This window comes from Panthera leo, chromosome C1 (assembly GCF_018350215.1).
Source record: "Panthera leo isolate Ple1 chromosome C1, P.leo_Ple1_pat1.1, whole genome shotgun sequence".
NCBI classification, from domain to species: Eukaryota; Metazoa; Chordata; class Mammalia; order Carnivora; family Felidae; genus Panthera; species Panthera leo.
In genome coordinates, this window is record NC_056686.1 from 103,259,808 (window position 1) to 103,285,306 (window position 25,499).

The window sequence follows — 25,499 nt, forward strand, 5'->3', positions numbered from 1 at the left end:
TCTCTTTGGTGTGAGTACTATAAACTTTGCATTCTCTTCTCTCACTCATGTTTCACACACATAATTAACTCTTCCTGTTAGACTGTGAGCCCCATGAAGGCCTTATTCACAGCTTTGAGCACAGTGTGTAGTTGTATAACAAAGATTAAGAGCATGGGTTCAAGGGGAAGACAGACCTGGATTTGAATCTGACTGAGCTACTTAATTCATTGTATGACTTACAGAAAGTGACTTCCTATTACTCAGTTTTCTCATCACTCTTGTTCAGCGCTCACGGCTCCCCCCGATAGTCCAGCTGTGGGAACCGCTGCCTTCACGGCCTCAGGGCCAGCGCGGGGCAGGAGTGCAGCTTGGAGGGGGCTGTCTTTCAAATAAGGACTGAAGGGCGTGTGTGTGTGTGTGTGTGTGTGTGTGTGTGAGAGAGACTAAGATGAGGGACCAATGTAAGGTTACCCCAGTAATAATATAGTAAAACCCCCAACACAAATGTGATCAAATGAATTGTTTTTTCAAACTAAGGAAAAGCTATAGTCTATGCAAAGAAATGTGTTAAGGCACTCAGTTGTCCTCAAACGCTAAACTGTCCCAACTCCAAACATTTTCTAGGATTTTCTAGTTGTAATCGGTCCTAGGAAATGTCCAAGAAGCCCTAGAACGTAATTATAAACAAAAGTATCTAAAACATCGCAATTGCATTAAAGGTTTCTGACCTTCAGAGTTCGGGATATTCTTTCTTTGTTTAGTTACTGCATCAGATATTTTGTTAATTTTTCCTTTTAATGATTTTCTCTTTATGCCAATATCTGAGTTAGTATCTTTTAGACACTCTTCTTTTCACCATGAAAAGGGCTTTTTTCTTCTGATTATATAAATAATACATGCTCAATGTAAAAAAAAAGTTCACAATACGTAAACCATAAGGAAAAAAGTAAAAAATCACCTGAAATGCACTACCCGGAAATAATAACTATTAATATTCAATGATTATATCTGTGTAATCTATATATCAATATTTATATTTGTATAGATATATACAAATATGTGACTTTTCACAAAAGTTGTGGATTTTTAAAAATTATGAACACCTGTTTTTGCTTAAGTGCAGTGTTCTATATATTCCTGACATAAAGATCCAGGAAATAGGGTAGTATCTGATGCGTATCTCAGATTTATCTACCTATATATATATATAACTAGCCCTATGTATCATACAGTGTCTATAAGTAGGTAGAAATTTCTATGGCTAGCTATATATACAACTGCCTAGAGATCAGCTTATATGATGTGTGTATTTTTATTTGGCATCCTAATATGAATTCCTACACCGTCAACCCATCAACCTGCATGTATCATAAAGAATAGGACACATCTGTGCTTCTAAAAGTTTAATGCATAATTTGTGATTTGTTACTTTACAGGTTAACCTGGCCTATGTCCCAAGGCACGTGGTGTACCATGGCTTATGGACCAAACCTGAGATCGGGAGATCTTCTGATCAGGCGCTAAACCCAGGAGACTGTTTGAAATTCCAAATCCTAAGAGTGATCGTAGCTCAAAGGGAAGCAGAACACAGCCAAAAAATGTCAACTCAGAAAGGCACTTCTGGTATCAGCTGCAGCAAATCACTCGCTTTAGGGATGACGAGGCTGGGACCCCGTGAAGTGGACGGCGTACCTAGCACGGCTGAAGCTATACTTCCTTTCCTGAAACATCATCCCACTTCTTTCCATCAGCTTTTGTTTCCCATGACATGTGGCACCACTGTTTTCCTCTTCTCCCAGAGTACACTTGCCCAGGAAGTACTTGCACCTTTTTGGTCCAGACATTTTCAGAGATTGAGTCAGAGGTGGAAACAGGGGAAGCAGGCTCCCTGAGAAATCAGATCCCATTACGTCTAGAAAGGGCAGAGGGAATAATAATAACATTAAAACAACATGTAACAGCTCTACAACAATTATCACAACAGCCAGTCCATGTAGCACTATGTTTCCAACACTGTCCTTCCTACTTTAAATATTAATTTATGCAAATGATGTGTGTATATCATCTGATCCAGACAACGACCCAGTGAAGGAGCCACTGTTATTATCCCCTCCTTACAGAGGAGGAAACCGAGGCACATAGAAGTTAGGAAACTTCCCAGGATTATAAAACTAGCGAGTGGCAGAGCCAGGATCGTGAGCCCAGTAGTCCAGCTCTGGAGTCCAGCCTCTTGCCCACTAGCCCCCCGTGGCCCCTCACAGAGGCAGGAGTACAGACATGCTACAGTGGTATTGATGACATGGCAGAAGCAGAATTCATCCAGCCCTTGCCTTTGTCACCCACGTGCCCGATGACCGAGCAGGGCAATCCTGGCCCCTCTTCTCAGTTTACCCTGCCTGGATCTGCGGCTCCTGCCCAGAGCTTCCGTAACTGTTTGTTGGCCCCCTTTCTTGGTTCATTGTTCCGTGTTTGTTTTTTCTAACATTTCATGAGAAGATCTTAAACCTATGCAAAAGTAGTCCAAATAATAAAAATAAATCCCCATTACCCAGCTCCTACCCACAAGTGTTGGTCCCTGGGCTTTAAAAAATACATCATTTGTTTCATTTTTTGCCCTTTTTTAAATTTTTACTTGTTTTGAGACAGAGAGACAGAATGTGAGTGGGGGATGGGCAGAGAGAGAGGGAGACACAGAATCCAAAGCGGGCTCCAGGCTCCGAGCTGTCAGCACAGAGCCTGATGCGGGGCTCCAACTCACAAACCGTGAGACCATGACCTGAGCCGAAGTCAAGACACTCAACTGGCTGAGGCACCCAGGCGCCCCTCATTTTCTGCCCTTTAAAAATATGTTTTCATAGGCTGTATAACATGCTTATATATTAACACTGTCAGGCATTTTATGATTTATGGGTAATTAAACGCACATACATTGGAGGACACGGTCATACGGCACTTAGAAAAGTGTGACTACCAGTGATTTATGGGCATAACTGACGTGTCAAAGCAGAAATGCAGTCGGAATATCTGGGTCCAGGCTCTGGCTCCACTGCTCACTAGTGCGATGACCTGCACAGGTCACCTCCCTTCTCTGAGCATCATCTTTCTCATCCATGAAATGGGGCTGGTAATTCTACCCACCTCTCAGGATTGTGTTCGGGGACGTGAAAGGCTTTACGACAGTAACAAGCCACATAGAGACGAGGAGCAAATCAGACTAACACAAGGTGGGTGTCTATGGCACCAACACTAAAAGCTGAAATCCAAGGCTGCAAAGGTCAATTTGAGGATCACACCAAGAGGCATGAAGTGGAGAATCATTGCCAACCGAAGTCACCTACGTGGGCTTTAAAACAGGGCCCATTTGTCCTTCCCTGGATATATGAGGTGGCTGCCGTCCCAGCTGGGCCCAGGATCCTTTCGGGTCAGTCAGTGCCTTATGGGCTACAGAGGTCATGAGATGACTGAGGAAAGGAGGCTGGGCCCCATTTTATCTCCCCAGCCCCACTACTTTTTGTAGCCTAGTTAGATGTCTTCTTTGGCTGACATCTCCCCAAAACCTTCAGTAAGGAATTCTCTCCTCCAGTCCTAGTCCACTAGCTTGGCCGGCCCCAGTCACCTGGCCAGCCAAAGGGAATTCAGAGACAGCCCTTCTGTTCTCAACACTATAGATTCTATTGTTTTTGGGGTTTTTTTTTAATGTTTATTTTTGAGAGAGGGAGACAGAGCGTGAGTCGGGAAGGGGCAGAGAGAGAGGGAGACACAGAATCCAAAGCAGGCTCCAGGCTTCTGAGCTGTCAGCACAGAGCCCGATGCGGGGCTCAAACTCACGAACTGAGATCATGACCTGAGCTGAAGTAGGACGCTTAATCAACTGAGCCACCCAGGCACCCTGGGACATATGTGTTTTTGATTACTTAAAGTATCCTAGGTGACCTTTATGAAAACCCTAGGAGGCAAGTGTAGATCTTCTAAATGAAGAAAGCAAGAGATTAGGTAACCCAGCCGAGGCCACATTGCTAATAATGGCAAAGAGACATCCAAATGTAGCACTGGGTGTTGTGGAGACTTTTTCTTTTAATTTTTTTTTAATGTTTATTTTTGAGAGAGAGACAGAGCACGAGTAGAGGAGGGGCAGAGAGAGAGGGAGACACAGAATCCGAAGCGGGCTCCGGGCTTCTGAGCTGTCAGCACAGAGCCCAACGCGGGGCTCGAACCCACGAACTGCGAGATCATGACCTGAGCCGAAGTCGGATGCTTAACCGACTGAGTCACCCAGGAGCCCCTGGATTCTATTGCTTAAATCATATTTATAACATTTGCCAGCTACCCTCTGACACTGTGCCTTATTAGGCCAGTGACTGCTCTCACTCTGCCTCCAAGGACACAGAACAGGCAGGACTGGCTGCCTACAGAAAGTGGAGTCAAGATGGCACCCAGGATGGTTTCTACCACCAGTAGAGAAAATACCAGCATGCTACTCTCTCTTGATGGACACACTGCCACCCAGACCACACCCAGCCCTGCCCACTGCTGCCCAAACTGTCCCCAGCCTCCACGAATGTCCACCCCTGGAGCACAACAGTCCCAGCCAGGCCCACCACTCATGTGAGGGAGCTGACCTCTGTTCTGAGGGGCTCCCAGCCTCTCACGGAGGAGACAGAGCAAGACAAATGCAGTCCCTCTGAATAATCACGCGCCAGAGGAGCAAATAAACACAGACAGACCAGCTGCCACAGCACAGGGAAGCCGAGAGTAATTGAACTTGTACACATTTTAGAAGCCACTTGGAGAATATTTTTAAATTGGGATATTTCTGCCCCAGCGTCCCCCTGGGGACTTTGCTCACGGACATGCCTGACGCCTGAGAATGGCAACTTTCCACGAAGACTTATGTGTTGGGGTTACAAGGCCACATACTCTGTACGTTTCCCCAGTGATCAAGCCTGGCAGAAACCAAAACCGGCTGTAACACCCAGGGGGCGGCCCAGTTATACGGGCTCAGGGCTTTGGGCGGCCCATGCTTGCCATATTGGGGTAGGAGATTTCTCTCCAACCCCAAAGAAGGACAAATGAACACCCTCGAGCCCAAAGGCTGTAGCCTGGGCTATTCGATCGTGACCCCGTAATCACAGGTTGCTCTTCTTATCTGCACGTGTGTTTACTTGATGCCTATAGTATCTCAGCTCCTGAGAAACTACCAGGCTTAACACAAATGTGACAGATGGAAAAAACAGCCTTTAAGACAAAGGATTTAGAAGCTGCTTGTGGCATGTCCCGCAATTTTAAAATGTATCATTTAAAAGGACCGTTCTCTTTATTATCACCAGATGATGCTTAGTAATTGCGCTTGAGAAACAGTGCTCGACAGCACATTTCTTGAGCAACTACTGTGTCAGGGAGGGTTTACCAAAGTCGATAAGACACAGTCCAGCCTTCAAGGAGTCCACAGGCTAGTGGGATACGTAGGCAGTTGAAGCTGTCATTTTAATTCCAGAGAGAGAACAGATACTTAAAAAGAACTGGTGTAGGGGTGCCTGGGTGGCTCAGTCGGTTAAGCATCTGACTTCCGCTCAGGTCATGATCTCATGGTTTGTGGGTTCGAGCCCCACATCGGGCTCTGTGCTGACAGCTCAGAGCCTGGAGCCTGCTTCAGATTCTGTATCTATATCTCCCTCTCTCGCTCTGCCCCTCCCCCACTCACACTCTGTCTCTCTCTCTCTCTCTCTCTCTCTTAAAAGTAAATAAACATTAAACAATTAAAAGAGAAAAAAAAAAAGAACTGGTGTAATGTCTGTGAGCACCAGAACAGAGTGACCGCGTGTGTGTGGAGCGGGATTTGGGCATTAGAACAGGCTTTGCAGAGGAAGTCAGAGCTGATGAGAGCGAGGCTAGAGGAGGTAGCCGAGCCCAAGTTGAGAAGGAACCAATGCAGGGGTGGGGTCGAGGGGTGGTGCGAGTGCTGCTTCCCCAAACTCAAACAACACCGCGTGCTTGCCCTGCAAATGCAGCTTGGCCGTGCGTTTTCTGGGCTCGCTCAGTCTTCTGATCAGACTGCTATCTGAAGACCCTCCAACACAGAAATGCCGGAATTTCCACTCTGAGAGCCACAGTAGAATTTTCGGCAGAGGACAGACTTGTCTCAACCGGTAAATCTATCCCCGACAAACCACAGGGGGCGCCTCTCGGAAATCTGGATCTTCAAGGTTGCCAGGTGCCTTAATGTGAATTAGAAAAAGTTCTTCTTCAAAATACTTTATCCTGACAGAAGAGCATTGCAATATATTGCTTTCATTGGGACACTTCACTGCCACCTCCCAGAAAGTTATGATATACAAATCTAGAACGTCTAAAATGTAAACAGAAACCTCTTAGGTATGTCATCCTACGCAGTGTCCAACCTGCACAACCGTACACAGCAATAGTAATTCAGAGAAGGGCTGACCCATGTGCTTTGTTAAAAATGAGGCTGCTCAAGGGGCACCTGGGTGGCTCAGTCGGTTAAGCGTCTGACTTCACCTCGGCTCATGATCTTACAGTTTGTGAGTTCAAGCCCTACGTAGGGCTCTGTGCTGACAGCTCAGAGCCTGGAGCCTGCTTCAGATTCTGCGTCTCCCTCTCTCTCTGCCCCTCCCCTGCTCGCGCCCTGTCTCTCTCTCAAGAATAAATAAACATTAAAAAAATTAATTAAAAAAAATGAGGCTGCTGGAGACAGGCAGAGATCCAGTATAGTAATGGTGGGGGGGGAGGGAGGAAGAGTCCTTGCTGGCTGGTCCATAAAAAACATAATGAGCACAGACACTGCCCTTTGCCTTCTCTGACATCACCAGGCACTGTGGGTAGGCCTGACGCTGGGGCCTGGGAGCAATGCTTCCCTCCAGGCTTTTACTCCTTGTCCACTCACCCCCAACCCAGGCTGTCCAGTATCTTTTGGAGACATACCTCCTCATTCCCTTAGTTTTTGCTCAAATGTCACCTTCTCAGGAGGCTGACTTGACCACCTTGTTTAAAATTGTAGGGGTGGCTGGGTGGCTCAGTCGGTTGAGCGTCCGACTTTGGCTGGGATCATGATTTCGCCGTCCGTGAGTTCGAGCCCTGCGTCGGGCTCTGTGCTGACAGCTCAGGGCCTGGAGCCTGCTTTGGATTGTGTCTCCCTCTCTCTCTGACCCTCCCCCGTTCATGCTCTGTCTCAAAAATAAATAAACGTTTAAAATAAAATAAAATAAAATAAAATAAAATAAAATAAAATAAAATAAAATTGTAAACCCCAGGGTGCAGGGGTGGCTCAGTCAGTTAAGCATCCGACTCTGGATTTTGGTTCAGGTCATGATCTTGCAGTTCGTGAGCTCAAGCTCCCATGGGGCTCCAAGCTGACAGTGTTTGAGATTCTCTTTCTCTCTCAAAATAAATACATAAATAAGCTTAAAAACATTGTAAACCCCAGCAACCCACCCCCCCCAGACTGGATCTCCAGTCCTACAAACAATGCCTGGCACATACTTGGTACGTAAATTATCAGCTAAGTGAATTCAGTGTCCTCCTTTTGGTCACCACCCTGCCTGTTTCTGAGGCCTACTCTCTAAACTTTGTTGATCCTGGAAGCTCTTGTTCTTCTGACGCACCCAGTGTGATTCACCCAAGACCTTGAGCACGACCCCGGGCCCCCCCTCAGAATGCCCCCGGGCCCCCCTGGAGCAAGGTGCTGGGCCCTATTAAAATGTCTCTGGAAGGAGAGAGCATGTTAAATGAAAGTCCAATATCGGCACCCTTCGCTGGATATATTGATGACATTCCTTCCCACAATAATATGACTCAACTGTAGCTATGTACCAAGTAGGCATTAAAGTCCCCATTTCACAGATGAGGAACGTGAAGCTCACAGACAAGAAGAAGCATGTCCCAGTCCCACAGGTAGAAAGTGTTAGAGCCTGGATTCAAATCTAGAACTGCCGACGCCCCAAATCTGGAGTCGGCTGGCCGTCTTCTCAACAGTAGTGCTACCAACTGAATAGCTGATGTGGTTGGTTCACACCAGAAATTCATAGTCAACATTAACCAAGTGGGCCCCATTTTTTTCTCTCTCCATTACACACACTTCCAGGGATAGATCATTTTCATCGAGGCAGATGGTTTCCTATCTAGGGAATTGAAAGCAAGGAAACCAAAACAGAATCTGTCACTGTTTAACTTGAACTTGAGGAAAAGATGAGAGGGAATAAATCTCAGCCACTCAGATACTCCTTTGAGTAAGTTTGTTTCTCGCTCTTCGGCAAAGTGATGAAGCAGAGAGCTGTACTGTGGGTTGTACCCTGATTCCTCAATGCTTAGCCATTTGCTCAGTGTTTAAAAAAAGGAAAAAAAAAAAAAATTTGAGACAGATGGGTCCAGAGGAGAAGGCACTGGCTTTAGAGAAAGGGTGCCAAGCGGGCATTGTGGAGAAGCCATACCAAGGAAGGCACCAGGCGCCCGGGCCAAATTCCTTCCTTTACTGAATCACGACAGAGCACCTCCCACATCCCAGGTTGAACCAGAGCACACGTGTACAAGAATACCCTTTGTTAAGAAACAAGTCCTACCCCAACGGAACTCTAGAATCAGGACCAACATAGTTGTCAGATCTACGGGGTTGAGATCAGACATCTAGAGAGTTATGAAAACGTTAAGGAAAACATTAATTTCATCTTTGCTGGGGGAAAAGAACTGTGTGCCGTTTACTCTCTGGTAAGTGGACAGCATGATCATACACAGGTGCAAACACCTCACAGTGAGAACCTGATGGTGACGCGCCACCCCTCCCGAGTAAGGAATTGGTAGCGACTCTTAGCCTGCAGTCCCCAAGAGACTGCCTCAGCATCTCAGTGGATCTGGATTTCTTGTCTTCTTTCTCTACCCAGATACTGCCGATCCTTTCCCGAGTGCCACACTATGCTTGTCCCAGCACCACCTGGGGACAGGTCACTTCTTCGTGTTGTGACCTCATCGAAGCTTTCAGGAGAAGCTCAGCGTCTCTACCTGGCTTGGTCTGAATGTACACGGAGTACTCACTGTTAATAAGGTTCAGATGCCTTCCAAAACATGTGACAAACCATCCCGCCCACAGCCCTTCATCATCTTCATGTCTCTCCCTCAGCTGCCTGCCTTCTGCCCCCCCCCCCCCCGCCCCGGTTCTGCGTGGCCCTACCTGTAATGTGACAATGGGGACAGGGCTTGCAAGCCCCTTGCAAAAAGAGTAATTGACAGGTTGGTCGGAGCGGAAAATGGGTCCTGTAACTAGAACACAAACCCCATGTGATCACCATTCCCCCCTTTGGCTGAGGCCACACGTCATCAGTGTCTGTCATCAGTTCATACACCAAATTTTATGACCCCAACAGGCTGTGCACTGAGTTCTGTGATACAAAGATCAACAGGACCCACCTCTGCTCTTGGGGGATCTCACAGTTTAGCTGGGGAGACACAGTAAACAGATGATGACAATCCAAAATGAGGAGGGCTCTCATAGAGCCCAGGGGAGAGGGCTTAGAAGGAACCATCTGAGCTGAGAATAAAGGAGAAGAGACATTGCAGCGGCCCTAATGACAGTCCAGCCTAAGACCTGACAACTGTGTGCTGTTCCAGCCAGGGGAGATTTGAGCTGCCCTCTCTCTGAGTGGCCCATGTTGTCAGCGTTCAGAAACAACACACACTCTAAGAGGGTTCCATTTCCAGATATTTCTGATATCCATCACTGTTTACATGGTGAAGTCAAGAATGCAGACATATAAATAAATGAGTTTCTCAGAGAAGGGGTGTCTCTGTGAGACGGAGAGCTGGCTGGGCCAGCAGCAAGACAACTTGGTCCCCAACGCACACTTGGAAAGCTGACAAAAATGACTTTGCGCCCCTAAGTGACTCTCAGACGGGAACTGGGAACAGCAGTGACCACGCATGGCCAGTCCCCACCCAAATCTGGTGTCACAAACTGACGCAGGTCTCAACTCCAGCATTCTTCTTAAGACAAAGGAGTTAAGTTGATGGGAGTAACTCTTCATTTCCTCTGCATTTCTGTAGATTACTGGGAAATTGGAATCCGTCTGGGAAACAGTAGCTCTGCCCCTGAGTTATGTTTTTCCTTTGAGAAAGCTAATCAACCTATATGAGATTAGTTTTCGTATTAGTGTGTTGGAAATTAATGCCCTTCCCACCTCCTTCATGGTATTTCATGAGGATGCCTGGACACGTGCATTAGGGAAAGTTCGCATGAAGGGTTTACAATGACAATCTATGAAAATTCATGCTGATCAGCAGTTTATTTATTTATTTTTTTAGTTTATTTCTTTATTTTGAGAGAGAGCGAGCGAGCAAGCACGTGTGAGGGGGGGAGGGGCAGAGAGAGAGGGAAGGGAGAGAGAGAATCCCAAGCAGGCTCCACGTGGCCAGCACAGAGCCCGACTCAGGGTTTGAACTCACAAACCGTAAGATCATGACGTGAGCTGAAACCAAGAGTCAGGCCCTTAACTGACTGAGCCACTGGGCGTCCCTGAGCCGTTTATGATCACCCCCTGTCTATGGTGTTAAGTGATAGAAATAGAAGCAGTACTTTGAGTTCAGACCCCAGCCCTGCCACCTACCTTCACACCTACCTGCGTGAACAGGCTGCTCATTATCTTTGACCCTCAGCTCATCTGTATGGTAGCAATAAAATGATTCACTTAGTGATTGTCCTCATTGTCTATTCATGTATTCATGCCGCAAACACTTCCTGGACACCTACAATGTGCTATGCGACAGAAGACAGAAGGCAGTATAGCCTAGCTGTGTGACTTGGGGCAAGTCATTTAACTTCTACACACCTCAGTGTGCTCATCCATGAAATGGAGATAAGAATAGCACCCACTTCATGGGGTTGATACCAACACCAGATTTCTTAACATATGTAAAGTGCTTATAGGAGGGCCTGAAGCACACGGCTTTATAACACTAGCTATTTTTCTAGGTACTACTGCATTCCTGATTGGAATTTACATTCTAACAGGAGGGAAGGGCAGAAGTCACAAATAATTAAACTATTTAATATGAAAGGTGATAAGTGCTGCGTGGAAATAGAGCAGGAAAGGCAAGATTGAGTGTGCAGGGGGTGGCTTGCAGTCTTTAATGTGGTGATTAGGGTAAGTCTTATTGAGAAGGGGACCTCTGAGCAAAGAACTGAGGCAGATAAGAGAGTGAGTCAAGCCTGCATCTGGGGGGAAAGTATTATGCAAAGAGATCAGTTGGTACAAGAGCTCTAAGGCAAGTGTGCATCCGGCATGTTTGAGAAATAGAGTGCAGAGGAGGAAAAAACTTCCCAGTATCCTCTCGTATTCCATTTCTGGGCACTGCAAGTTAAATTGACAAAAGAGAGCTTAACAGGAGAAGGGGTAAACAAATTTTACTTGATGTTAATATTTTAATTTTTTTTAATGTATACACAGAAAAGGAAGTAAAAACCCAAAGAAGTGGTTAGGGCTGGGAGCTTATATACCATTTTAACAAAGAACAATAAATTTGTAGAGAAGTACCGTACAAAGAAAAAGGATGTGGGCTTCCACGGGCAGTGAATTGTGGGTAAATAGTTATACAGAAGGAAACTAATGGAATACAAGGGTTATTTCAGTAAGGTTTCTTATGCAGATTCAAGCTGGCCCCACCTCCAATATGAGAGTTGTCTCCTCTTCCTGATATGGAGCGGGGTGGGTGGGGGAGAGCTTCACAAGGGGAGTTTATGACCCACTTTTAGGCAGACAGAAAGAGGACAGAGAGCTCATCCTACATCTGCTGTTTGCCAATTGTCTTTGGCTCAGAATAATCCACATGCCAGAAAGATATGCCGTATTTTGGGATGGCATATTCTGATCTCCTTCATAAGGAAGACAGTGTGACTAGAACCAAGTAGGGGAGGACAAGAAGGGTAGGAGATGAGGTCAGAAAGGTAACAAGACCAGACGGTGTCAGGATACCTCATAGGACTTGGGCTTTTGCACTGAGGAAAAGAGAGAGCCACCACAGGATTTTGAGCAGAGGAGTGACATGGTCTGATTTACACAGTCTTAAAAGATTTGGCTACCATGTGATATAACAGACTATAGAGGGTAAGAATGGAAGCAGAAAGAATGGTTAGGAAGCTGTTGCAATAATCCAGGCGAGAGATAACAAAGGTGCTAGCAGTGGAGTGGTGAGAAGTGGCCAGATTCCAGACATATTTTAAAGGTGGAACCAAGAGCATTTGTTGAAGGATTGGATGTAAAGGAAAGCAGATGACTCCGCAGAAAGATGTAGTTGCCATCAATTGAGATGAGGAAGACTGACGGTAGAGTAGGTTTGATCGGAAGGACACGGATTTGAGATGTTTATTAGATGCAGGTATGTCAAGTAGGTAGTTTGATATACAAGTTCAGGAGTGAGTGGGGTCACCAAGGAAGTGAGTACAAATAGAAAAGAAGACCAAGGACCAAGCCATGGCCACACCAATATTCAGGGGTCAGGAAGAAGAGTTCTCGAAAGAGAGTGCAAAAGAGGAAAATCCAGAGACTGTGATGTCCTGCAAGGCAGGTGGACGAAGTCAAGTGTAGCCTACAGGTCATTCTAAGGAAGATGAGTATGGAAAAGTAACCATGGGATTTAGGAATGTGGTTGATTAACATGCGATACTTGGTCAGGGGAGTGCTCGGTAAATATCAGCTCTCATTATTGCCCCCCATCAGTAGCCTCTATCAAGCACCCAGTTGTATCAGCATCTCTGCTCCCACCTGTCTGCCACTCGGTAAGAAGCTGGGTTTGCATGAGTAGAGCTAGATCCAGCAAGCACTGGAACCAAGGGAGAGGGTAATAGAATCCCTCTGGAAAAGTGGGGAAAACTGAGCCCAAAGAACCAGAAGGAGAAATCTGAGTAAGTCAAGCTGAGGGCTGGGGGAGAGAGGGTCAGATCAAGGATAAATTGGGTGTGAGCAAGGTGGCCCTGGGTAATCTCAATAAATTCCTGGTTTGGCCTCTGTGGCCTTTAAGGGCTGGTGAGTTCCTATGGAGCCGGGCAGTTTTATCTCTTAGCTTCTTTATTAAAGTATAATCAACATACAATGTTATACTAGTCTCAGGTGTACAATATGTTGATTCACCAATTCTATACATTACCCAGCGCTCACCACGATACCTGGAGTCACCATCTGTCACCGTACGTTATTACGATATATTGACTATATTCCCTGTGCTGTACTTTTCACCTCTGTAATTTCTTTATTTTATAACTGTAAGTTTGTATCTTCATCTTTTTACCCTTTTCGCCCATCCCCCCACCCGCCTCCCGTTCAGCAACCACCAGTTTGTTGTCTACAATGAAGAGTCTCTTTGTCTGTTTGCTTGTTCATCTGGTTTGTTTTTTAGATTCCACATGCAAGTTAAATCATATGGTATTTGTCTTTCTCTGTCTGACTGATTTCACCTAGCATAATAACGGGGTCAGGTGGTTCAAAGGGCCAGAGGCAGGCAGAAGGTACAGACATAGGCCTCTCTAGTCCTCCCTCTTAAGACAAAAAACAACACTAAATTTAGGGAGTCCAGTTATATAGTTCATTGTACATAACTTATATGCCATTGGCCAGGTCCTGTGCCTGAAAATAATAATCGCTGACCCCAAGGACAGCAGATCACGATGCTCTCCTTAGCCTTGTTCCTGATGCTGAGTATTTGGGTCTCACGGGACTGATAGCCTCAAGAGTACATGTCCATAGTCAGTCTGTGGGGCAGGATGTAGGAGTTGGAAGTTGCTCCCACCCCCCGAATCTTGCTCACTCCCCCTCAAAATTCTCTCATCTCTTGGCTGTTACTGGCTTAGGATTTTCCAGAAGACTTGGTCTCCTCCTTGTTAAAGCAAGGGTAACAAAGGATTGAATGATATTACGTTTGCATTTACAGCACTTAGTACGGAGCCTGGCACATAACGTGTCAGGAAACTGTTGCTTTTGCGGATGCTGGCAGCCCATTGTTAGGAGGCTGACACGCTGGGAAAGAGGACCGCTTTGACCTTGCCTCCTGGGGTGAAGGAAGGCTTTTGAGAAGCCGGGAGGTCAGGGTGGGAACGCACAGGAAGCAATAGGCAAACAGGTGTGAGAAAACTGGGAGCTTCAAAAACACACTGTCCACAAGCCTACTCCAGCAGCAGCTGTTCTGATTGAAGCAGGGCTGTATCTACAAGTACCAGGATGTGGTCTCACACTCTGACCCTTGTCAGCATGTTAACCCGTTGAGTTGTACAGCAGGCCATCAGACGGTACATCTGTTCTGTGTCTCCAGACCATTTCCGGCCACTGCCTTCCGCCTCCCATAGCCTGCTGCGATCCTCCCTTATAACTTACACTTCAGTGAAACCCAGCCACTTGGGACTCTCCAAGAATGCCTTGTGGTTATTGCCTCAACACCTTTGCTGTGCTGTTCCCTTCCCTGCCACTGTGTCTGGCTGGCTCCCACTCATCCTTCAAAGCTCAACTTATGTGTCATCTGCCCCAAAAAGCTTCTCAATCATTCTTTCCAAGCTGAGCACAGAGCCCTCCTCTGTGTGACCACAACCCTGTGCTTACTGATAGCACTTAGCACTTTATTTATTTTTTTAAGTTTACTTATTTATTTTGGAGAGAGAAAGAGAGAAGGGGAGGGGCAGAGAGAGAGGGGGAGAGAACATCCCAAGCAGGATCCGCACTGCCAGACCAGAGCCTGACGCAGGGCTCCATCTCACGAAACAAACTGCGAGACACATGGCCTGAGCCAAAATCAAGAGTCGGATGCTTGATAGACTGAGCCACCCAGGTGCCCCTAGAACTTAGCACATCTAATAACATGAACTGCTTAATGCTGTCTCCCACTAGGTTTTAAACTCTTCCAGCAAAATATCTCACCTGTCACTCTCCAGCCCCAGCACAGCAGCTACCACATAGGAGGTGCTCACGAAATGTGGCAATATACACATTTACAGCACAAAGACAAAACAAAAACCAAAAAAACCAAAAAACCAAAAAAACAAACAAAAAAAAACATTGTGCATTTGGGAATAAAGAATGGAGAAAAAATAGCCAAGAGATTTTCGTGCATGTTTGGAAATAATAAAGGTAAGAAAGACCATGTTTTCTCTTGTTATTTGGAAAGACTTCACCAGAGAAGGTAGTTTTTAATAGCCATTTGGGAAGAGAATGAGAAGACAAAGAGCGTTTTCAGCCGTGGGGGAGTGCGGTGCAGTGGGGATGGTGGGAGAGGGGAGGAAGAAGAAAAGAAAGGAGTCAATAGGGTTTGAGGGGGAGAGAGAAGTCCAGCCCTTCTCGGGCAGCGTCGTCTTAGCAACTTCTTTGTCTATTACCCTCCCGTGGATCACATGGGAAAGCAAGGAAGTAGCCCATGACATAATGGCCGGGAAGCCAGCTAGACCTTCATTTGAGTGTTGCCTCTTGTCTGTTGTACGATTCTGGGCAAGTTGCTTGACTTTGCCGGACCTCAGCTTCCTCATCCACAAAACTGGGACACAAACACCCACTGCACGGAGAAGTACCGGTATGATACAGGTGAAATGCAATCCTATTTGCAAGTGCTTAGGACAGAATCTTTTCTTAGTGGTCAGACTTTGCTGCGACAACAAAGAAGCCCCAAAATCTCAGCGGTTTACAAGCACAGACACTTCTTTCCTGAGGACTGGACTCCACTGGTTTCCCGCTTGGCTTCTCATTCAGTGGCTCATGATGGAGGAACAGCCACTCTCTAAGGCAAGCTCTGCTCCCCGTGGAGAGCAGGCTCCGAGGGGGACAGAGCTGAGCCATGCCAGCACACTTAAACCTTCAGCTCTGACATGTCTGCCCATGCTCCACCTGCCAGAGTAAATCCCATGGCCCAGCCCAAGGCCGCTGGGTGGGATGTCACCTGCAGAGAAGCATGGCAAACATAGGAGAGCACAGATAATTGCCAACAAGTGAAGCGCTCTACCACATGTGGCCTTCTGCTGGCCACTGCCCTTGAGTAGACTCACGGTACCCGGGAGATGCAAGGGGTCTTAGAGAAGGATGGGAATGTAATGTCCAAGGAGTCCAAAGGAAAGGCATGGCTATGCCCAAATCTATTTCCACTCCCACCCCACCCCTACGCCATCCCTTTTCCTACACACCTGCTCCATCGTTTCAACTTCCCAGCTCAGGTAACGAATAAAAAAAGGGTGGATTATTTAAAGGGGATCATGATAATATGTCACCTGTTAAGATCTCTCATTTCTTTTTTAACTTTATTTACTTATTTTGACAGAGAGAGAGAGAGAGAGCACAAGTAGGAGAAGAGCAGTGGGGGGTGGGGGGGTCAGGAGAGAATCCCAAGCAGGCTCCACACTGTCAGTGTGGAACCCAACGTGGGGCTCAAACTCATGAACCGCGAGATCATGACCTGAGCTGAAGTCAGATGTTTAACTAACTGAACCACCCAGGCATCCCATGCTCCCTCATTTCTTAGTTTTCTTCTTGTCACTCACTTTTTTACCAGGCAAGCTGGCCTCCTTGGTAGTCTTTGAATCCACTAAGCATGTTGCCACCTCAGGGCCTTTGCATTGCTAGCCCATTTTCCTAGAATGTTCTTCCTAAGTGTCTGCCTGACTCGCTCTCTTACTTCTTCAGGTCTCTGCTCAAATGTCATCTTCTTGGAGAGGCCTTCTGTGTTAGTCTACTTGGGCTCCCACAACAAAATAGCAGACACTCTCTGGAGTTTCTTCTTATAAAGGCCCTAATCCCATTCGAACAGGTCCTGCCCTCATGGCGCATTTACCTCCCAAAGGCCCCATCTCCAAATACCACCACACTGGGGGTTAGGGCCCAACATATGAGTTTGCAGGGACACAAACATTTAGTCCACAGCACCTTCCCTGACCAACATCAATAAAATAACAAACCTCTGCCCAACCACACCCATGTGGCCCTTACACTGATTCACTTCTTTCTCCATAGCATTTGTCACAATCTGACATATTACATATTGACTTATTTTTTTATGTTATTTATTATCTGGCTCCATCTTTTAGAATATAAGCTCTATGAGATCAAGGCATTGTTCACTGTTATGTCCTCAGCACTGACAATAGTGAGTGATTCATAACAGGGAGCCATTGGGGCACCTGGGTGGCTCAGTCAGTTAAGCGTCCGACTTCAGCTCAGGTCACGATCTCACGGTCCGTGAGTTTGAGCCCCACGTCGGGCTCTGGGCTGATGGCTCAGAGCCTGGAGCCTGCTTCCGATTCTGTGTCTCCCTCTCTCTCTGCCCCTGCCCCGTTCATGCTCTGTCTCTCTCTGTCTCAAAAATAAATAAACGTTAAAAAAAAACATTAAATTAAAAAAAAAATAACAGGGAGCCATTCATATTTGTTGAATTAATTCATTGAGCAAATATATGCTACAGACTTTAAATTGATCTAATTTTACTCTTCATGGAAACTATGTAAATATATATATGATATTGTCGAGTTCCACTTAACGGAGGAGAACACAGAGAGTGAATATAATAAAATAATGATAATATAAAATAATAATATAATATAAAATAATAATAATATAATAATATGAAATAATGAAATGATAATATAATATAAAATAAAATAATGAAATAATAAAATAATATAATAATAATATAAAGTAAAATGATAATATAATAAAATCAAATAATAATAATGAAATAATAATATAAAATAAAATAATATAATAATAATATTAATAATAATAATAATAATAAAATAACTCTCTTGAGGTCATGTGGTTCAGGCCCCCCAAACTACCACACTCCACAAGGAGACAAGTCCTTCTGGCTGCAGCTGACACACAGAAGCTGCTTCTCTGTTTCCCAGGACCGGGGTGACAGCATGGAGAGGGTCTCCCACACCCTGTGGGCCAACAGAACCTCACTCCCTGGCCGCTCTGCTCCCCAGGGAGAGTGACGGGTAGAGAACACGGCAGCCTACACGTGGGAGGTGGGGAGGTTGGTGTCGGGAGGGTGGAGGGAGGCCACCGTTCACTCTGTGTGACAGCGACCGGCGGGAAGAAGGTGAGCTCAGACAACAGCAGCACTTTTCAGTACTTCCTCGTCCTCTCCAACACCATGCCACAGCCGGTATCATCTCCTCACACGTCCCTCCCTCTCCCGCCCACAGAGCCTCCCTTCTGCTCAGGCCTGAGAACACTGTCCACCGGCAAAGGCTTTGAAGAAGCTGCTTTTGTCTTTGACCCTCACTGAGCATGCTCAGTTCTGGATGGAGAGGGAACTCAGAGTAGTCCCCAGCTCGTTGCCCACCTTTTTCAAGGCTGACACACGGACGCTTCAACGTCCACTGTCACTGGTGGCAAGAAATTGTGTTCATCCCTCCGTCCCTGTGCAGTGCAACAGCCCCCACCAGAGAACCCAGGCCCTTCCCTGGATGTCACTCTATGGGAGCTGGCCACCCGGCTCCCGTGCAGAGACCAGTGAAGTGACGTGGGTGTACTTGCCAGATCAGCTCGTCTGCAGGCTGCTTCTTCACCTGCCCTGAACTTGAACTCGCAGGGCCAAGGGAACCTGCAGAAGCAGTGATCACCCAGAACCAGCACTCCCCGCCCCCCATCACCAGGGGCTACCATTCAAGGGCCTCAGAATGGCCCTGCCCCTCTCTTCCTCCGCCAACTGTTCTTGGACCCTCCAGAACCCTATTTTGTTGAGCTTCCAACTACAATTACACTGAAATCGGTGGAGTGGGCTGCCATCACCATTTGTAATAAAATAAATTAAAAGAGAAAAAGAAAGGGGCACCTGGGTGTCCGACTCTTGATTTGGGCTCCGATCATGCTCTCAGGGTTGTGGGATGGAGCCCGGAGTCGGGCTCTGTGCTGAGCGTGGAGCCTGCTTGGGATTCTCTCTCCCTCTCTCTCTTCCTCTCCCCTGCTCCTGTGCAGACATGCCCTCTCTCACTCCCTCACTCTCTCTTACTCCCTCATTCTCTCTCAAAAATAATACATACATACATACATAAGAAACTATCGGTATGCATTGCACAAAGTAAGTGTGAATCTTGTTCTTTAAAACTTTTGTTTCAGGAAGGTACTATGTGTAAGTGTATGTGTCTGTGAGTGTCGAGTATTCTCGGTTGAGTATTAAGTGTATTTTTTCCTGGGTGATGACAGAGTCTGCCTATAAAGGAACAGTACCTATTACAGGCTGTGGTAGAAAGTCTTCCAAACCCAGGACTGATCTTACCCACTCAATAAGGGCAAGTTAGGGCTTCCTGAACTGTGGGCTATGAACTCTGTGAAGAGGCAGCCTAACACCTCTGCCCAGGGCTGGTCAGCGCATCTGCAGAAGAATGTGATTTGTGAGTGGCCTGAGCAGAGGGTTTCACAGTCTCAGAAGAGGAGGATCCCAGATACTGAGTCCCAGGACAACACCAAGGGCCTAGAGGCAGCAGAAAAAGCAGAGGTTCTGGTGCATGGACGGCCCCAAAGAGGACAGTGTCAGTCAGGCTGGCAGAATCTAGTGTTAATACAAAGCACCTTGCTAGGCACCGTGGGGCATCCAAGGAAGAAGAAGGGCTCTGGCCTTAAGGAGCCCACAGCACAGAAGGGTTGAAAGCCAGGTAGATCTGAACAGCAATGGGCAATGTATACAAAATAGTATGTTAAGTAAGAGTAGACCCAACAACTATGACGTCCTGCAGTAGGTGGGTGGATAAATAAACTGTGGCACATCCAGGCAATGGAATAGTACTTAGCACTAAAAGTAAGTGAGCTGGGGCAACTGGGTGGCTCAGTCGGTTGAGCGTCCGACTTCAGCTCAGGTCACAATCTCACGGACCATGAGTTCGAGCCCCGCATCGGGCTGTGGGCTGATGGCTCAGAGCCTGGAGCCTGCTTCCAGTTCTGTGTCTCCCTCTCTCTCTGCCCCTCCCCCGTTCATGTTCTGTCTCTCTCTGTCTCAAAAATAAATAAACGTTAAAAAAAAAAAAAAGTAAGTGAGCTATCAAGCCAAAAGATATGAAGGAGACTTAAATGCATATTTACTAAGTGAAGGAAGCCAAATGGAAAATGCTACATGTTGTATGATTCCAACTACACGACGTTCTGGCAAAGGTGAACAGGTGGGGCACAGAGGATTTTTAGGGCAGTGGAAATAATCTGTATGACATTATAACGAGGGATATATGTCCTCATACGTTTCTTCAAACACACAGAACACACAGCATCAAAAGGGACCTTAATGTAAATTAAGGACTTTGGGGGACCATGATGTGTCAGTGCAGTTTCATCAGTTGTAAAAAACGTACCACTCCAGTGGGGGATGTTGAGAATGGGACACACTATGCACATATGGGGGCAGGAGGTATGTGGGAACTCGCTGTAACTTCCACTCAATTCTGCTGTGACCTGAACACTGCTCTAAAAAATAAAGTCTATTTTTTAAAAAGAAGGGAAAAAAGAAAAAAGAGAAAAGAAAGACTTCCTGGGTATGAACTGTAGGGGCAACGAGTGCCAGAAACAGAGAGTGTGCAGGGAGGAGCGGCTGAGCAAGGCGGAGGGATGCGGAGTGTGAATGGAGAGGAGGAAGGGCATTGGAGATCCAGGGAAAATGGAGGCAAGGCTGCTCAGTGTGATGTGTTCGTGAGAGTATAGCAATATTACCGTAGCGGAGCAGAGGGATTCTGCATGGAGACTGGCTTCATATGGTGAGGCAAGATTATGGAAGGTCAAGGAAATGGACTTGACATTATAAGTAAGATAAAAATCTAACATAACCCAAAAGTCAGCTGCAGGCACACTGGCCACTTGAGATCCAGATAAGATTGGCTTGAATCTCTAGTCTACATCCTGTGGAAAATTCAATGCTCTCCCCCACACGTCTGCACTTTCACAGAGCTATTACGTTTCCGTGGTCTCTTCTGGTTCTGGAATTAATTCAGTTTATCAATGCTCACCTTCCAGCACACGTGGCCCTTCTCACCCAGAAGTGAAAACCCAGTCCCCTCCCTTGATTGACTCACATCCCCCACAAATCTTACAAGGCCTTTGCCGACAAAGTAAATCCTGGAGAAAGGATTTACTTTGCAGCAATGCAAATGAATGAAAATTTAATAGTAAAAAGTCCAGGTTCTTTTTTTTTTAATGTTTATTTATTTTTGACAGAGAGAGAGAGACAGAGAATGAGCGAGGGAGGGGCAGAGAGAGAGGGAGACACAGAATCCGAAATAGGCTCCAGGCTCCGAGCTGTCAGCACAGAGCCGACGCGGGGCTCGAACTCACAGACTGCGGGATCATGACCTGAGCTGAAGTCGGACGCTCAACCTACTGAGCCACCCAGGCGCCCGCAAATTAATTTTTTTAATTATTACGATTTGTCATTACATTGCATAATACCAGTATTAAATGTAAGTATAAGAGCGTTTACTTTATTTTTTTAATTTTTTTTTTCAACATTTTTTATTTATTTTTGGACAGAGAGAGACAGAGCATGAACGGGGGAGGGGCAGAGAGAGAGGGAGACACAGAATCGGAAACAGGCTCCAGGCTCCGAGCCATCAGCCCAGAGCCCGACGCGGGGCTCGAACTCACGGACCGCGAGATCGTGACCTGGCTGAAGTCGGAGGCTTAACTGACTGCGCCACCCAGGCGCCCCAAGAGCGTTTATATGCAGGATCGTTGAAATCACACTGTTCATATAGGTAGCTCACGCTCGTACTTTGTTCCACTGCAACTGTGGAATGGATGTACAAAACTCACCTATTTCATTTTACTTCTTGATGTGTGTATGCTGTTGAAGCCAGTGGTTTCCATGACATGCTTACGTTGTCCTAGCTTTGAGGCTTGCTGAAGTCCCACATGCTGTGTGCTCATGGGACATTGCCAAGACTCTCTGGGAATCAAGAGGCAAGGAAGGGCAGTGACACATGGTTCCTCTGCTTGTGTGCTTGATCCGTTGTCTCACTGGCTTCACTCACAAAACACAAGTTCAAAGATAAAATTACTAAGAATTTCAAGACAGTGCTGTCTTAAGCAAGCATTAAACCAAGACAAGGCCCTTCTGAGGACAGGGCCCTATGTGACTGCACGGACGTCATGCCCAGGAAACCAGCCCAGGCAGGAAGGCTCCTGGAAAGGGGGTCATCCCCTCATTTAAAGAGTCTTTCCCTCTGCTGGAAAGCGTTGCTGCTGCATTTGGAACACGTGAGAGCCATCTTCTAAGCACGAGGGGAACTAAGCTGAGGTCAAAGCTGACGTAAGGAGAAAAGGCAGAAAGGAGGTCTCTGAAGGTTGTTGAGACTCTGATTTAACCAGTTCTGGTAGCCACTTCGAGTTGAGTTTCTCTTATTTGCAACTGAAAGCATCCTAACTTGGCCCCAGCCCAGGAATCTACACTTGTAACTAGCTCCCTAGATGATTCTGATGCAGGTGGTCTAGGAATCATAATTTGAGAAGCTCGGCTCTAAAATGATGGCAAACATCCCAGCTGTATGGGGAAAACCATGTTTCCATGAGATAGATGACCCCAACTGATTCAGGTGGATGCTTCACGTGCAGAGTGCTTCCTGGCTTTGACCGTCAATCTGGCCTTTGTATGAAACTCAACATATCCCCCACGCTTAAGAATTTCTCTTTTTTAAAGTTATTTATGATGGCTCAACATCCAAGGAACTAAATAGCTGGAAATCTTCATTACATATATATATATCTTTTTTTCTTTTCATTCTATCCCTCCAGGGTAATGTGGGAGGACTTCCTGACTTCCGCACGCGTCATAGAGAAAGTACACAGTAGAAAAGTTATTTTAGAATCTCAAGACTCTCCAGGGGCTCCCCCAATCACTCAGTCCCCATCTATTGATCTAAATAACCTCAAAGAACAGTGGATACCACAGCTGTTCTTGCCAAGTAGGATCACAGAGCCTAGCTTGCCCTCCTAAGCAAACAGGGGCCAAGGAGTCTGACTCGTGCTGTCCTGGTAGAGCTTGAACCAGCCAGGGAACAGAGGCAGCCACAGCTGGGAGTATTGAGTGAATGGAGAAGAGAAATCAGCATTCCGGGGGCAAAAGAGGGCCCAAGACCCGGAGACAGTCCAATAAAATGTCCAGTCCACAGTGGTCCAGAAAGAAAAACTGGGCAAGGGAGCTGCAACCTGAATCAATACAAGAGGGAGGGAGAGAGTGAGAGTGAGAATGAGAGAGAGAGAGAGAGAATGGGAGGCTGAGATGGACACAGGCAGTCTCCCTTTTAGGGGAACCTGTGGCTTCCCATGCGTTTGGGGAAAAACACTTCTCGTGTGATGCCTCTACTCTCAATACTTCATTTCTGACACTTCTGGTTACCAAGTGTGGGCGGTGAGGGGTTTTCCCACACCAAGCAATTCTGTGACATCAGTCTGGGGTCCTACAACTTAACTCTGGCACTATCCAGCCGGAGATGGCGTCAAATACCATAGGTCAAAGGTTCTGTCCTACAAGACAGCTCACCCCCCATGCCGATACCTGTGCTTCTGACCTGCCAGCTATAAATCAGGGGTTCCCACAACCCCCTTTTTGGGTTCATTTGCTAGAGCAGCTCACAGAACTCAGGACAACATTTTATTTACCCGATTATGTTTATTATTTACTTGATTACTATTATAAGAGGATATAACTCAGAAACAGCCAGATGGAAAAGGTGGATTCAAGTAATCAAACAAGGAGCCCCTCAGACTGAGGTGGCTCTAACACCTTGGTAGCCTACATAAGCCGCGTCAGCAAATAGAAACCTAAGCCAGAGTCAACTCCTATCAACGCCTCAAGATTAAGAACAACCAATCACCAACAGCCAACTAGGCTTTCCCAAATAATGCAACCTGAGGCTATAGCTAATCAAAGAATTTCCTTGCTCTTCTTGGGAGTCTTCTCTATAAGAACCTTGCCCTTAGCTCCTGACCACTTCTGGATTGGTGCTGCCCAATTGGAATTGATGTTTTCTCAAATAAACTCTGAAAAAATTTCAGTGACTCGGCCTATCAGTGACTCAGATGCTTAGGGCAAGGTATGTGCAAAGAGGGCTTCCCTGAACTCTTCAGGTGCTCCCACCACCCCACTTCTCCATACACTCACCCATCCACAAGCTCTCGGAACCTTGTCCTTTGCGTTTTTATGGAGGCTTAATGACGTAGGAATACTTGATCGAATCATTGGCTATTGGTGATTGATTCAAACTCCAGCCCCTTCTCCCCTCCTCTCAAGTAGGTGAGTGAAGCCGAAAGTTTCAATCACCTGCTCGGTTCCCCAGGCCTCATCCTTAGGAGTTTCCCAAAAGTCACTTCACTAGCACAAACTCAGGTGTGGTTGAAAGGGTTTTGTGATGAATAAAACAAAGACAACTTGATCGAGCTTAGCCCTTAGGAAACCCCAAGGGTTTTAGAAGCTCTGTGCCAGACATGGCAAAGGTCAAATATACATTTATTATAAACCATAATATGCCACAGAAAAGGAAGAACTGTGGGTGGCATTAATCTGATTTGTTGCAGAGAAAGGCACACCATCACCTTCTTAAATGCATTGGTCTCCCAGCAAATTGCTAACAAGTAAAGATTCAAGTCTTCCGTGTAGTATATGAGAGGTGGCAATCTTGCTGGAAGGAGGCAGAGGACAGAGACAGAAGATCACTTTAAAGCTCCAGATGGCCCTCAGTTATGCACTATATTATCCTACCACATCCTGGAGGAGAACGAGTTCTACCTCCCCGGGAATTATCATCTCCCCCAAGGTAAGGACCATGTTTTATTGCTTTGTATGTAGCAGCACACTATGGTGAATTTACACTCTACCAGCGGAATGGAGTTGAGCTAAGCTACTTCTTTAATGACTCGTTTTGACTCAGAAAGCAGTAAATAAAAGTACATAGGGCCATCCCTTTGTAGAGACAAGGTCAACAGTCTTCTCCATAACCATGGCATAGGGAAGTAGGGGGGTGCTCAAATACACGTTGGCCTCTGTCCCAATCTTACTGAGGTCTCACCCTGAATAAAACCAGTAATAACAATCACAGTGGCTTCCCCCCTCCCCCATTTTGTGAGACTCATTTCTTCTTGGGAAAACTCCTTTACTTGAGGCTATTATCCCTTTGTAATTAAAACAGTATATTGTAATCTCCACTTTGGATTCCTTTGAAACGGTGTGGATAATATGCAATGGCACTCTGAAAGCTTTTATTTAGGTTCTCTTGAGTCAAAGCAGAAGCTTCCAGGAAAGATTTATCATGTTAGGTCCACAGAGTTATCTCAAACAACTTACATGCAAGATATGGAAGCCCCTGGGGAGATTTGAAACTCTGTTTCTAGTGTGAAGGAGGTGCAAGTGTAAGACCATCTCAGAAGCCATCACAGATCCCAACGACATATCACCTGTAGATTTCCTGAAGGAAGAGTCGGGCTGCATGACGCAAGCACAGCAGAGGAGGGCTTCTCCCTTCTGGGCAAAGTAATCTTTTCCTTTTTTTTCTTCTGCTAGGAAAAAGTCACTTCTTTATA

General features: G+C 46.3%; 1 long non-coding RNA gene across 2 annotated transcripts; it reads right to left on the reverse strand.

The window, feature by feature from the left end:
• Positions 1–1,668: 1,668 nt before the first annotated feature.
• Positions 1,669–25,499, reverse strand: LOC122228585. Of its 2 annotated transcripts, none has more exons than XR_006206668.1 (3): positions 25,374–25,499; positions 21,738–21,945; positions 1,669–1,894 (listed from the first exon to the last, which is right to left on the reverse strand). It is a non-coding gene; the product is annotated as an uncharacterized LOC122228585 (long non-coding RNA). The 2 variants fall into 2 exon arrangements; XR_006206669.1 differs by lacking the exon at positions 25,374–25,499 and adding an exon at positions 25,264–25,360.